Genomic DNA, 12,250 nt, shown 5'->3' with positions numbered 1-12,250 from the left:
TTCATACCACGGAAACTGCAAAGTAGAGTTCCCCTGACCATGAAGAGGCAGTTGCTAAAACACACCACTGTCCAGGTTCTATCCTCTTACAGAGATCACTAAGTTAGGGATGACTGCTCAGACTCTTACTTCACCCTTCTCCCACCTCCACAGAAGAAGACTCCAGAGAAACACTTCGTTGACGTGGAGACTGTGTCATTTGGGAGGAAATAGCCCCCCACAGGCTATAACGACAACTGTTGATCACCAAAGACTAACCATCACCACATATTTTCTAAGGGCTTTATATGAAGCCATTTAATTCTGGTAACAACCCTAGGTGGTGTATGTCTTCATATTACTATGTTCCAGAAGAGCACAGAAGCACGAGGAGGTTAAGTAACTTGCCTGAGATGACACAGCAAGTGACAGAAGCAGGATTTGAACCCATGCATCTCGCCATTGGGCCCACTGTTTTGACCACAAGGCTTTTCCCTTGGTGAACTTGGGTCCTCTCTGGAAGACACTCTCAGCATTTCAGGCTGGAAGTCAGTTTTGTCAGCACATCTAGAGTGGACTCATGGCAAACATCCATGGACCAGGCTCCCATGGACCAGAATGTCCATGAACTCATTGACAGTGAAAAACAGACTATCAAGGTCAAGATACTCTTGTCCATTCACTTGTACAATTCTCTCCCTGATAGACATTCTTTATGGGGGTTGGGGAGAGACAGAAGGTAGGAGGAAGGAGGGAGGGGAGAGGCAGGAAGAGAGAGAGGCTTTCTCCTGTGGGGTCCAGCTGCCCCTCCCACTGGGCCTGAGCACACTCCATCCTGCAGACACAGCCATTTGGTGTCCCCAGCCTTTCTGTTCTAGATGGGCTTTGTCCAGAAACACATCCATTCTTCAGATAGACAAGGCTGCAAAGATTCAGAAAAAAACTTATCTGAATTCAGACCCTCAAAAACCAACCTTAAGGTGGAGGTGGGGCTCTACAGCTTTTCTGGGAATCCTGGGACCAGATATGAACACATTAAGCGAGTGGGGAGACATAGGGAGACAGCTTGGGAAGTCATCTCCTGCGGCGACAGTATAATGGCTGCAATCACTCCCATCAAAACCCATCTTGCCCCGGTGTCTGTAATGCCAAGGCCCAGAGGAGGATCAACCATACTGTTCAGGCAGCTACTGATCCAACGCCTGCCTCTCCTCTCAGGGTCAAGTGCAACCCCCAAGGCTGCTGTGTCCACAATTGTAACCTGCTTTCATCTGTCTGGTCATCATTCACTGGATACTCTTGTGTTAGGTCCTGTGCCAGAGTGAGGGAAAGCGGTTAGTCCCCACTCTTGGGTGGTAGGAAGCAGTCTGGGGAGGCGTGTCTATGCTGTGCGCTGAGTGCTGTGGCTGACAGCTCACAGGGACTATGGGAGTCCCATGGAGAGGCTGGGAGCTAGGAAGGCTTCCTGGAGGTGAGGATGCTACAGGTAGGGCAAGGAGGGCTTTGCATGGCAGGTAAGTAAAGGAAGGGATCTAGTCTCAGAACACAGTAAATGCAAAACTGAGGGCTCGAGTGAGCCTAGGGGCTCGGAAGACCTGCCAGGTCAGCATCACAAAGCTATGTGGCCACACATTTGGACTTGAGCCTGGGGGCCTGTGGGGAGGGCCTGAAGGGTTTGAAGTCAGGAAAGTTCGCCACTGAATTGTTTTAGAAAGCTCGCCCAGCTGCAGTGTGGAGGATGAATCAGACAAGGCAGCTGTGGAAGCAAGGGGTCCATTTACTGGAGAGAGAAGCTGGTGGCCTGGACTGAAGAGGTATCCATGGGGTCAGAAATAAGGCGATGGACTGTAGATGTTTAGTAGTAGAATGGTCAGGACTTGAAGCCAGTTTAGGTGAGTAGTGAGGTTGAGGAAAGGGTTTGAGTCAATTCAGGTACTTATTTATTTATATTTATTTATTTATTTATTTTAAATTTTATTTTTATTTTTTATTTTTTATTTATTTATTTTTCAATTCAGGTGTTTAAGCATGAGACCTAGCTCCCCTATGCCTAGAGCCCTTGACCATGGCTCTTTTCTGGCCTTAGAGTCTGCACCTGTCGGTGAGACATCCAGGGTTTTCCCATATAGATATCCTCTCTCCTCATCGCCCAAGGCTGGTCTACCTGGGTTCGAGGCACCCTACAGTCTCCTGCTTTCTCCTTCTGCTGCCTGCCCCATCGAGAATACATGAGGAGGAGATTCAGAGTAGCCCCTTGCAGCCCAGTCCAGGTGAAATGCAACACCTGTACCTAGTGTACAAGTCCTCCAGGAGAACTGGAGATAGGGAGGCCTGGAGTGTGGGGGAACAGGAGACAAAGTGGGGAATCTGGCTGGGAGGCCTATGGAGCTGCCTGGATGGACTGCCCCTCAACCCAGGGGCCACTGCAACCTGGCTCTCCTACTTGTCCATGCAGAGGCACTCCTTCAGGTACCCATCCCTGCGCTGTCCTTGCAGCCTCCTCTCTGGTTTAGAAAGACCCAGTGCCCCTAGGGATGGCTCTTCCGAAGCTGTGGGACTGCACTCACCTGAAGATGCTGCCCTGGGGATGGTTTCTGACAGTCCGCTGTGCTGGGAATGGCAGAGCTGAATGAATCAATCCTTTAGGCAATCAGGCCTGCTGCTAGGACTGGCAGCCCCAGTGTGGGAACTGGAAGTGGGAGCCCCTCCACCAAAAAATTGAGCAAAGCCCTCCCTCCCTGCCCTGCAAAATGATCCAACTAGAAAAGGAAACTCTTCTGGTCTGGTGCCAGCAAGCCTGTGTAGGAGAGAGCCTAGCGCAGGAGGCACACTGGGGTATCAGCACACCTGGATTGCAGGCCTGCTTACCTGCCCAGCCTAGAGCCCGTATGTAATGTACAACTTGCACAGCCTTAACTCTAGTCCCTGATTCTGCCAGGCTCAGCAGATCGAGGCTTGTGATTAAAGTTTGGAGAGAAATTCCCTACAGTGTCACATGGGAGGAAGCGCAGAGCGATTAGACAGAGGCGGGGACAGGATGAGCTCAATGACCCCAATGTCTGGGGACTTCCTGCAAGTGGTTTTGGGCTGCTGCCTTCTAGGCTGAGTGACTGGGGCAAGGGTAGGTGGACACATTATTGGAAGCAGATGCGCAGAGGAATGCAGGGCATGCTCAGGAACTGGGACTGGTGCCGTTGGAGCTAAAGGTACAGGGAGAGGAAACGGGAGCTGGGCTGGGGGTTGGGGGATGCTGCGCCCCATGTGGGCCTGGTAGGAAGGGCTGGAGCAGGAAATGCCCCCAAACAAGCCAGAATGGTGGCCCTTGGGGGAGGGCACAGGCCCTGCTCCCCACCTGAGAGGATGCCCCCACCCTGGAGAAACCTCTCTGGTTGGGATTGGCCGCAGCATCTCCCCACCCCGTGCCCTCTGCCCCCTGGGTGGAATGTGCCTGATGGGGCTCGGCCCCACGTCCCACACCCCAGCCTGGTTCTCAAAGCCTCTTTGTTCCATGGGGCTGAGTTGTGGCCAGCCCGGATCTGATAAGGCCGGCGGGGCAGATAGTGGCCCGCCCTGTGCGCTGTACCGCCCCAAGCCACACCCTGGCCACCTCGCACGCACATGGCGTGGGGCCCCAGAAGGGCATAGATGCAGGGGGCTTCCTGGCCAGATTAGGATCAGGAAGGCTCAGCTGGCGGGCTGGCCCTCCCCCTAGTCCATTTAAGAGCCCCCTCGCATCCACACAGGGGAATTGGATTAAGAGAATTATCTCCATTTCAGAAATCAAGTCTCCAAGAGGGAAATGACTTGCCCACAGTTATGTCTTTCATAATCAGGAGCATTGGCTATGCTAAATCTGCTATTTACATTATCTTTTAAAATCCTAACAACTTATAAAGTGAGGTTGTGCCTAATTCCTACTTTGCAGAGAAGACATGGAGGCCAGAGAAGTGAAGTGACCTGCCCAAGGTCACACAGTAGCAGAGTCCAGACCAGAACCCAGGTGCCGTCCAGCAGCTGAAGGAAGTGGGACTCACCATCCCAGAGGAATGGGAGGAAGGCATTTCTAACTTCAACCTAAAAGATCTGATGGGGTCAGGGTGGCCAAGGACCCATCAGGGAAGGTAGTCCTGGGGGGAATAATGTTCTAGAAGCTGTGAGAGGAGGATCCCGTGCTTGTAGGAGTGGCAATGGTTAAAAATATGCCCACAAATTATTTGACACTCTCTCTCCTTGGAAAAGGCCACATAGCTTCTGCCTGGTTCTACCCTGAGATTGCTGAACTGGAGAGGCTACAGGTGGGTGGGTGTTCCTGTGCATAGCCTCGCGGAGCTTCCAGGCCACAACCAGCATCAATTGTCAGTTGTGTGAGTGTGCCATCTTGGATGTCCAGTGGAGCCTTCAGAGGGCAGCCCTGGCCAACATCTATATGTAACTACATGAGAGACTCTAAGTAAGAACTGGCTGGCCAAGCCCTTCTTGAATTCTTGGCCCACAAAATCATAAGCAAATAAAATGTGTGTTTGGAACTTTGAAGTTTTAGAGTGATTTCCTACACATCAGTAGTAACCAGAACAAAAGGCAAAGAGGGAATGGGAACAGATGAAGGCATCTTCTAAGGCCTTTGATGCTCTTACACAAAAACTTTTAATCATGGAATCATGGGCTACCCTTGGGTAGCTCAGTTGGTTAAGCATCTTACTCTGGTTTTGGCTTAGGTCATGATCTCATGGGTCCCTAGGTCGAGCCCCATGTTGGGCTCTGGGCTCAGTGAGGAGGCTGTTTGAGATTCTCTCTCCCTCTGCCCCTCCCTCTCTGTCTCTCTCTAAAATAAATAAATGAATCTTTTTTTTTAAATAGAGTCACTATTGGGCTGGAGGAGGTGTGATGCCTCTTAATCTTTTTTTTTTTTTTTTAAGTTTTTATTTCGGGGAGCCTGCATGGTTCATTCGGTTAAGTTTCTCCCTTCGGCTCAGGTCATGATCTCTTTCTCTCTCTCTCTCCCTCCCTCTCTCTCTCTAATAAATAGATGAAATATTTATATTTATTAAGATTTTATTTATTTATTTGACAGAGAGGGGGAGCAGCAAGCAGAGGGAGAGGGAGAAGCAGGCTCCCTGCTGAGCAGAGAATCTGATGTGGGGCTCAATCCCAGGATGCTGTGATCATGACCCAAGCCCAAGGCAGATGCTCAGCCAACTGAGCCATGCAGGTGCCCCAATAAATTAAATCTTTAGAAAAAATAAATTTTTTATTTATTTAAGTAATCTCTACACCCAAAATGGGACTTGAACTCACAACCCTGAGATCAAGAGCTATATGTTCTTCCAGCTGATCTAGCCAGGTGCCCTACCTCTTGATCTTCTAAAGCAGCAGTATGGGAGGACAGACTGATTTGGAATAACCTAGGGGCAAATAGAGATGAAGACAAAAGGGAGGGTTGGGTAAGTAGATCTCTCCACATTCAATTGATTAGAAGTATGTTATGTATCTGCTTTAGTAGCAGGATCTCTGATGATAGCAAACTCATGGAGGAATGAAGAACCTTCTGGAAGGAAAGAAGCTCATGGATCTGGGCTAGTGGGTAGTAAGGAATCATCCATGGCCAAATGAAAGGAATTCTCTTACAGATTTTTAAAAACCCAGAATGCTACATGTTGAAAAAAGTGCTCAAGGGGTGAGGCCAGACCTGAGAGATAGGCTGGACATTTCTGTGGACAGTTGCTGACCACACTTTCTTAGAGTGCCCCTGCACACTGAAACTTGCAGGGACCCAACAAGAAGGTCCCCGAAACCAGATTAGAAGCACCGTATTGCCCTTATAAATTCCAGGTGTGTTTGCATTTGGCTTCTGCACATGCTTCCAAATGCCAGACTTAAGAAGACTCAGAAGAAAGTGACCAGGCTGGTACTAGGGAATGGGTGTGTCTCAGAGGAGTGGTTGGGAGTGTAGGGGTAGAAAGGTTACTTCGAGGACAGATTTCTTGATTTTTGAACTCTTAATCCTAGAGAAGCAAAAGATGGACAGAATCAAAATCCAATAAGGAGAGAAAAGTAACAAGCTGACAGTGGACAATCCTGACACTACTTTTACCAAATAACAAAGTTAACATCACCAGCAATGCATAGTGCCATCATGTGCCCTCTGATATGATGCACTGAGAAGGGCATAGCACCTCTGTATTATGCTGACCAATAATACATAGCTTACTCTAATCAGATGTAATAAACCCAAGATTGAGGAACATTCTACAAAATAATTGACAGTGGGCTAAGAGAGTCAAGGTCATAAAAGACAAGGGAAAGACTCAGGAAATGCCCCAGGTAAGATCTGGAATTGGATACTGAAATAGGAAAAGGATGTTAGTGGACAAACTTGTGAAATCTAAATAAATTCTCTGCTTCCATTGATAGTGTGTATTGTACCAAGGTTAATTTCTTAGTTTTGATAAGTGTTCTATAATCATGTGTAAGATGTTAACCTAAGGGAAGTCTGTGTGAAGGGTTTATGAGAAATCTCTGTGCTATTTTTGTGATGTTTCCATACATCCAAAATTAACTCAAAAAATTTTAAATGCAAAAAAAAAAAAAAAGAATTCTACTAAATCAGAACCTCATGGACCAGTCAAAGGTACTCCCCCCTCGCATCATCCTTCAAGTCCAAGCTAACTTCCACACCCAAAGGAGGCCAGCTGCACTGAGCTAGTCGTCATGTTATGATACTCTTACTTGAGAGAGATCTCTGGACAGAAATGGATTAGAAAAGGGTTTGAGGAATTAAATAGGATGGCAATTAACAGAATAATGGTGTTCTTCCTTTATTTAGAACATATGATAAGGCTGGCACGGTGCTAAGTTCTTTAAATCTTTTATCACACTTAAACTTCAATCTTTGAGTTAGGTGTTAGTTTTCCCTGTTTACAGATGAGCGGACTGGGTCTTATAGAGAGGCAAAAGAACAAGATCATACAGCTGAGAGTTGATGGGGTTGGGATTCAAATTCAAACTTTTTACTCCAGAGCTGGTTCTTAATCACTCCACTGTACTGTCTTCTCAAGTATGACCCTCATTCAATTCATACTTCAGGGGGGTTCCACACTGGAGTGGGTCAGAGAGGTGGGAACAGAAGGCAAGAGGAAGGGGACAGCCTGGTCAGCCAGAGCTGTCCATGGTGCTGGCCAGAAAGGCATGTAGCTGGAAAGAGCAGGAGATGGTCTAGGGAAGACAGCTGGGAAAGGTAACACAGAGGAGCACTGCTCAGACTAGAAAGGAAGAGCAGTTAGACCAAGGAGCAGCCACTTCAAGTTTGGGCTTGAAATAAATAACTGTGTATAGAGTAGCCAGCGAGGTAGGATTTTCCCTTAGGTTTCACTTGTAACTAATACTATCCACTATAGCTATACTGGTTATTAAAATCTGCCAATACTTTGGTACCAGTTGGGAAAGTCACTAGCTGAGTCCTCCACTGCTGCTCCAACAACAAATTGTTAAACCTGACACAATGTGAGAGCAATCAGGACCCCGCGTTGCCTCTAAGGCCAGCTGGTACCCATTCTTATAGATTGGTAGCCATACTTTACCAATTGTTAGGAACTTTGAGTACTATCCTTGTTTGTCTCCATTTTACAGATGAGGAAAGTTAAGCCTCTGGAATGTTTAACAATTTGTCTGAAATCACCCAGCTCTCAGAAGGTAGAACCTGAACTTGAACTCCTGGGATTAAGCCTCATGTCCTTTCCCCTCCATCCCCCTAATGTTGGCTTGCATGTTTAGCTACCCTTTGGTGGTAACAGTGGATGGAGGGAGCAAGTTCTCTAGGGGGTTTGGGCTGGCACAAAAGGGTAGAAAACCCTATGCAGGGGTGAGGGGTGGAAGAATGGAACTCTTTCATTTGAATTCTCTTGTGATATGACAGTCTTCCCTCTAGCTCCTGCCAAGTTTTGTGCCTTGGCAGCCCTTTCAGACTGGAGGTCATGACAGACGGTCTCCAACCCCAGCAGTTTCAGAGGATCATGGCATTCTAATGCAGAGTGTTCCATACCTGCTCTTAGATCCAGCCCCCAAACCACCCAGGTGGTGGTTTCTCTTAGCTGCAGCTTTCTCTTACTCTTCACCCTTCAGGCTGGGCTTGGAAGACTTACCTCACTAATTTCAGAAGTCAGAAATTTCTGTGAGAGGATTCACCTCTTCATCTCCCTCCCCTAAGTTAAGTACATTTTGGATGCAGACCTGATTTCAGAGCCAACACTGGAAATGGAGTCAGAGTTACAGGGAAGGAAGAGGGAGGGGACTTTGCAAGTGCTGGAATTGGGTTGACCTGGTAACTGGACAAGAAGGCACCCTGGCACCTCCTTTTGTCTTTCTCCAACCCAGAGCACCAAGGGAGGCTCCATCTTGTAGAAACAAAGAAGGAGATGTGGAGAGGAGAAAAACTTCCTGGCTCTCCAGTGTGGAACAGAGAGGCTGGGAGGTGGTGGGAGAGGAGGGTGCACAGTAAACTGAGTGGCTTAGTTTTAGGGACATCCCACTTAGTGAGTGAACATCCTGTGTGCCTGCATGTGCATCTAATTTTATTGTCTACCATATGTCAAATACTTTTCACATGCCTGATCACTCAATCACTCACTACACCAGCCTTTTTTCTTTAATTTTTAAAAAAGATTTTATTGCTTGTTAGAGAGTGAGAGTGAGCAAGGCAGAGAGCCGCGCACTAGCAGGGGGAGGGACAGGGAGAGGGAGAATCCGACTCCTCCTTGAGCAGGGAGTCCGAAGCAGGGCTCAATCCAATCCCGGGACCCCAAGATCATGACCTGAACTGAAGGCAGAGGCTTAACTGGATGAGCCACCCAGGTGCCCCACTACACCAGCTTTTTTAATTATCCCCAGGTAACAGTTGAGGAAATGGAGGTTCAGAGGGGTCATGTGACTTGTTCAAGGTCACACAGTCAGTTGGTAAGTGACAGTCAGGATTAATTTCAGGTCTGTTTGATTTCCCAGCCCAGGATCTCCTCTAGTCTGTTTGGTGGTGGAAGGGAGGTGGGACTTAGGAAAGATATTTTTGAGTGTGCTGAAGCCCAAATTACTGAGTGTGTGCTTTATCTTTATTACCCCAGCAATGGTTTCCAGACAAAAGGATTCTAGTCTGTCTACTACCCATCCTCCTTCCTCCTTTTCTCCCACAACCTGGTCCTCATCAATTTCCTGAATCATCACCCACCCTTGTTCAAGCCTTGAACCAAATAGTACTCACCTTGTTGTCCTCTTGGGTCCATGGAAGACACAGTCACCAGGACCTACCACCCATTTTTTCCCCCATGGGTTCTGGGCTCCTGGAAAGGGGGACTTCCAAAGGAAACTCAGCTTTTTCTCTCCTCCTGAGACTCAACCCTTTGCCACACCCCTTTCTGTGTTGTTTGCCTCTTGTAGCAAAGTCCGGCTTGGACCTCTCCCTAGGAGTCCACCACATCAAGGTCAGAACTCTCCAGCAGAATTCTCAGAAGGCAGCCAGAGCCCCATAAAACTAGAGCCCACAGGGGCCCTACTAAGAATATCTTTCCATTGTCCCAAGCCCAGAATCCAGCAAGGTTTGGGCACACCAGAGCTGTGGAGGGACACTCCTTCAGTGAAGAGGCACAAGCACACATGGCCCCCAGCATAAGCTCTCTCACCTTCTTGGGATTTTCTTGCTGGGATTCCTGAGGCTACCACCAAGTCTGTTTGCAGAGTCAATGCTCCCATTTCTTTTCAGCCTAAGAATGGAAAAACAGGTCCCTTTCCCTGCGCTTAAGATCCAGCTGAGTCAGGCTGACCATTTCAAAAAGAACATAGAGGAGGGATCCCTGGGTGGCGCAGCGGTTTGGCGCCTGTCTTTGGCCCAGGGCGCGATCCTGGAGACCCAGGATCGAATCCCACGTCGGGCTCCCGGTGCATGGAGCCTGCTTCTCCCTCTGCCTATGTCTCTGCCTCTCTCTCTCCCTCTCCGTGTGACTATCATAAATAAATAAAAATTAAAAAAAAAAAAAGAACATAGAGGAAAACAAAAAGGAAATCATTATAGAAACTACACAGAAGTTGTCATGTCTAAAGTGTAGGTTTCAGATTCTGAGAATAACATTAAAACCGGTGAAAAGCTCATTGAGTTCCACATTCCTTGATCCCAAGAAAATTCCAGACCTAATGGTGCTGGCATAACTTCATATGCCCCCTGGCCTTCCCCTTCTTTCCAGTTGAGCCAGACTCTGGCTATGTGATTTCCCAGGCCAACTCAGGGCACTCTTAGTCCATCCATTGTTTACTTTCACAGTAAATGTCAACCTTCCTAAAATGAGAGTTTATTTTCTGGGTTTATCCCTAGACCACGAAGGTCTCTCCCTCTCCCTGTAACACCGCCCCCCATCACTGTCCTGGATAGTGAAACATCTTTAATTGCCCATGAATGAACTTTGAGGCTTCACCCACCCAAGGAGTCTTCACCAAATAAGAGCTATTAAAAACAAACAAAACAAAAAAACCCCACAGGCTCAAAATGGTGTCACTTGGGCCAAGTTTCAACCTCCTCTAGAAATGTAGTCTTAACGGGTCAGACAGGAATTTTCTGGTCAGTACCAAGGAGGTTATCTGTTACAAGTGCCCTCTCCAACCCCCAAAGGAAGATAAAGGTGATCTGCAATAACTTTCCCTATGAAGGAAGGCTATCTGGCCTGAAACAATCCCTTTTTTTTTTCTTTTTCTAATAACATCTTATCCCACACCCTCCAGTCTATAAAAACCTTCCATTTTGCACAACTCCCCAGAGCTCCCTTCTACCGGGTAGATGGGACGCTGCCCAATTCATAAATCCGTTTAAAAAGCTAATTAGATTAAAGTTTACTCCCTTGAATTTTTGTTAGCAGACCTTTTCCCCAAAGCCAATGCCTACAAATCAACACGTGGGCTTCCAAGAACCCATATTAGCATACCAGCGCCTTCTTCATGCATTCACCTCCAGATCCCTAGGAAAGAGCTTGGTGCCAGGGAGGAGGAAATGCTGGCAGGAAACGGATAGGACACTTTCTCTCCCACCTGCAAGAGGACTCCAGTTGTAAAGCAACATGCAAATGAGAAATAACAACGAGGTGCTTTTAACTTAGCAATCGCAACCACAGACTGAAGTTCCGGTGGAGATGCTGACCCTAGGTCACGGTCGCGCGTCCGGAAACAACTGGAACGGCTCCCACTCCGGTGACGGAGCCCATGGAGTAAGCTCCCATGAATTTGGTCGTCTTCCTAAAATAAGGATTGACGGGGCGGCGCGACCACTAGGACGCTATACGTGACATGTTGCGACCGGCAGAAGCTCAGGGGCGGCTAGCAGGGAAAATCAGAGAACTCCAAAGGGGTAAGCACTCTAGGTTGGGCGGCGCTTTCGCCTTCTCTGAGCCATGACTCCTCCCGGATGCCGTCGTTGTCCTGGGATACGGGAGACGCCGCGTCCTGAGCGTCCTGTCTCTATGGAGACGACAACATGGTGGCAGAGTGAGTTCTGAGAGTTGGTCCCAGGACCCGGGACGGCGCGAGTGGCTGCAGAAGGTATCTGTCCCGGGAGACCTCCTCCTCTGGGGAGTTGCGGCCGGGGGTCCCCTCCAGGTCCTCAGAGAGCCCCGTGGGGCTGAAAGTGGGGCGAGATCAGCCTGGGGGATCTCCTAGAGAAGGGAGGAACGACCTTAAGTATTTTTATCACTTCATTTTACCGCTTTCTTTTCCACTCCACACTACGCGACGACCTGCCACTTTTTCCACTGGTGAGCTTAGGAATGTTTAGAATGGAGATGAGGCAAATAAAAGAAGTTGATTTTATATATATTAATATATATTAATATAATATATAATATTATATATTATATTAAGGATATATATTATATATAATATATATTAAGAATATATTATAATATAATATATATTATAAGGAATTCCTTAATATATATTATATATTATAATATATCCTTAATATAATATATATAAATATATAATATTATATATTATATATATTCCTTAAGATGAATTTAAAAACAACAACTACCCTGCCCATTGTCTTCACAGTGATTGCAGATGGGTGTCTTTGGAAGACTAGCTCAGCCTGGTATGGAAGTTGTGATTGTTAATTACAGTAACATTAGTTTGTCATTTCATTTCAGCTTCACATAAACTTTGTGAAATAAGATAACCCTTATTTGGTGAGGTGACTGAGGCTCAAGGAGATGGAGAGATTTGCCCATCTCAATGAAGCTGAGCAGAT

At 47.3% G+C, this 12,250-nt stretch overlaps 1 long non-coding RNA gene across 1 annotated transcript; it reads right to left on the bottom strand.

Moving 5' to 3' along the window:
• Nucleotides 1–286: 286 nt before the first annotated feature.
• On the bottom strand, nucleotides 287–11,408 carry LOC112656445 (uncharacterized). Its single transcript, XR_003134319.3, has 3 exons — nucleotides 10,935–11,408; nucleotides 9,645–9,780; nucleotides 287–901 (listed from the first exon to the last, which is right to left on the bottom strand). It is a non-coding gene; the product is annotated as an uncharacterized LOC112656445 (long non-coding RNA).
• Nucleotides 11,409–12,250: the final 842 nt, after the last annotated feature.

The sequence above is a fragment of the Canis lupus genome, chromosome 37, assembly GCF_003254725.2.
Source record: "Canis lupus dingo isolate Sandy chromosome 37, ASM325472v2, whole genome shotgun sequence".
Classification (NCBI taxonomy): domain Eukaryota; kingdom Metazoa; phylum Chordata; class Mammalia; order Carnivora; family Canidae; genus Canis; species Canis lupus.
Note: the sequence above shows the minus strand (reverse complement) of the source record. Positions and strands in the feature narration are given on the sequence as shown.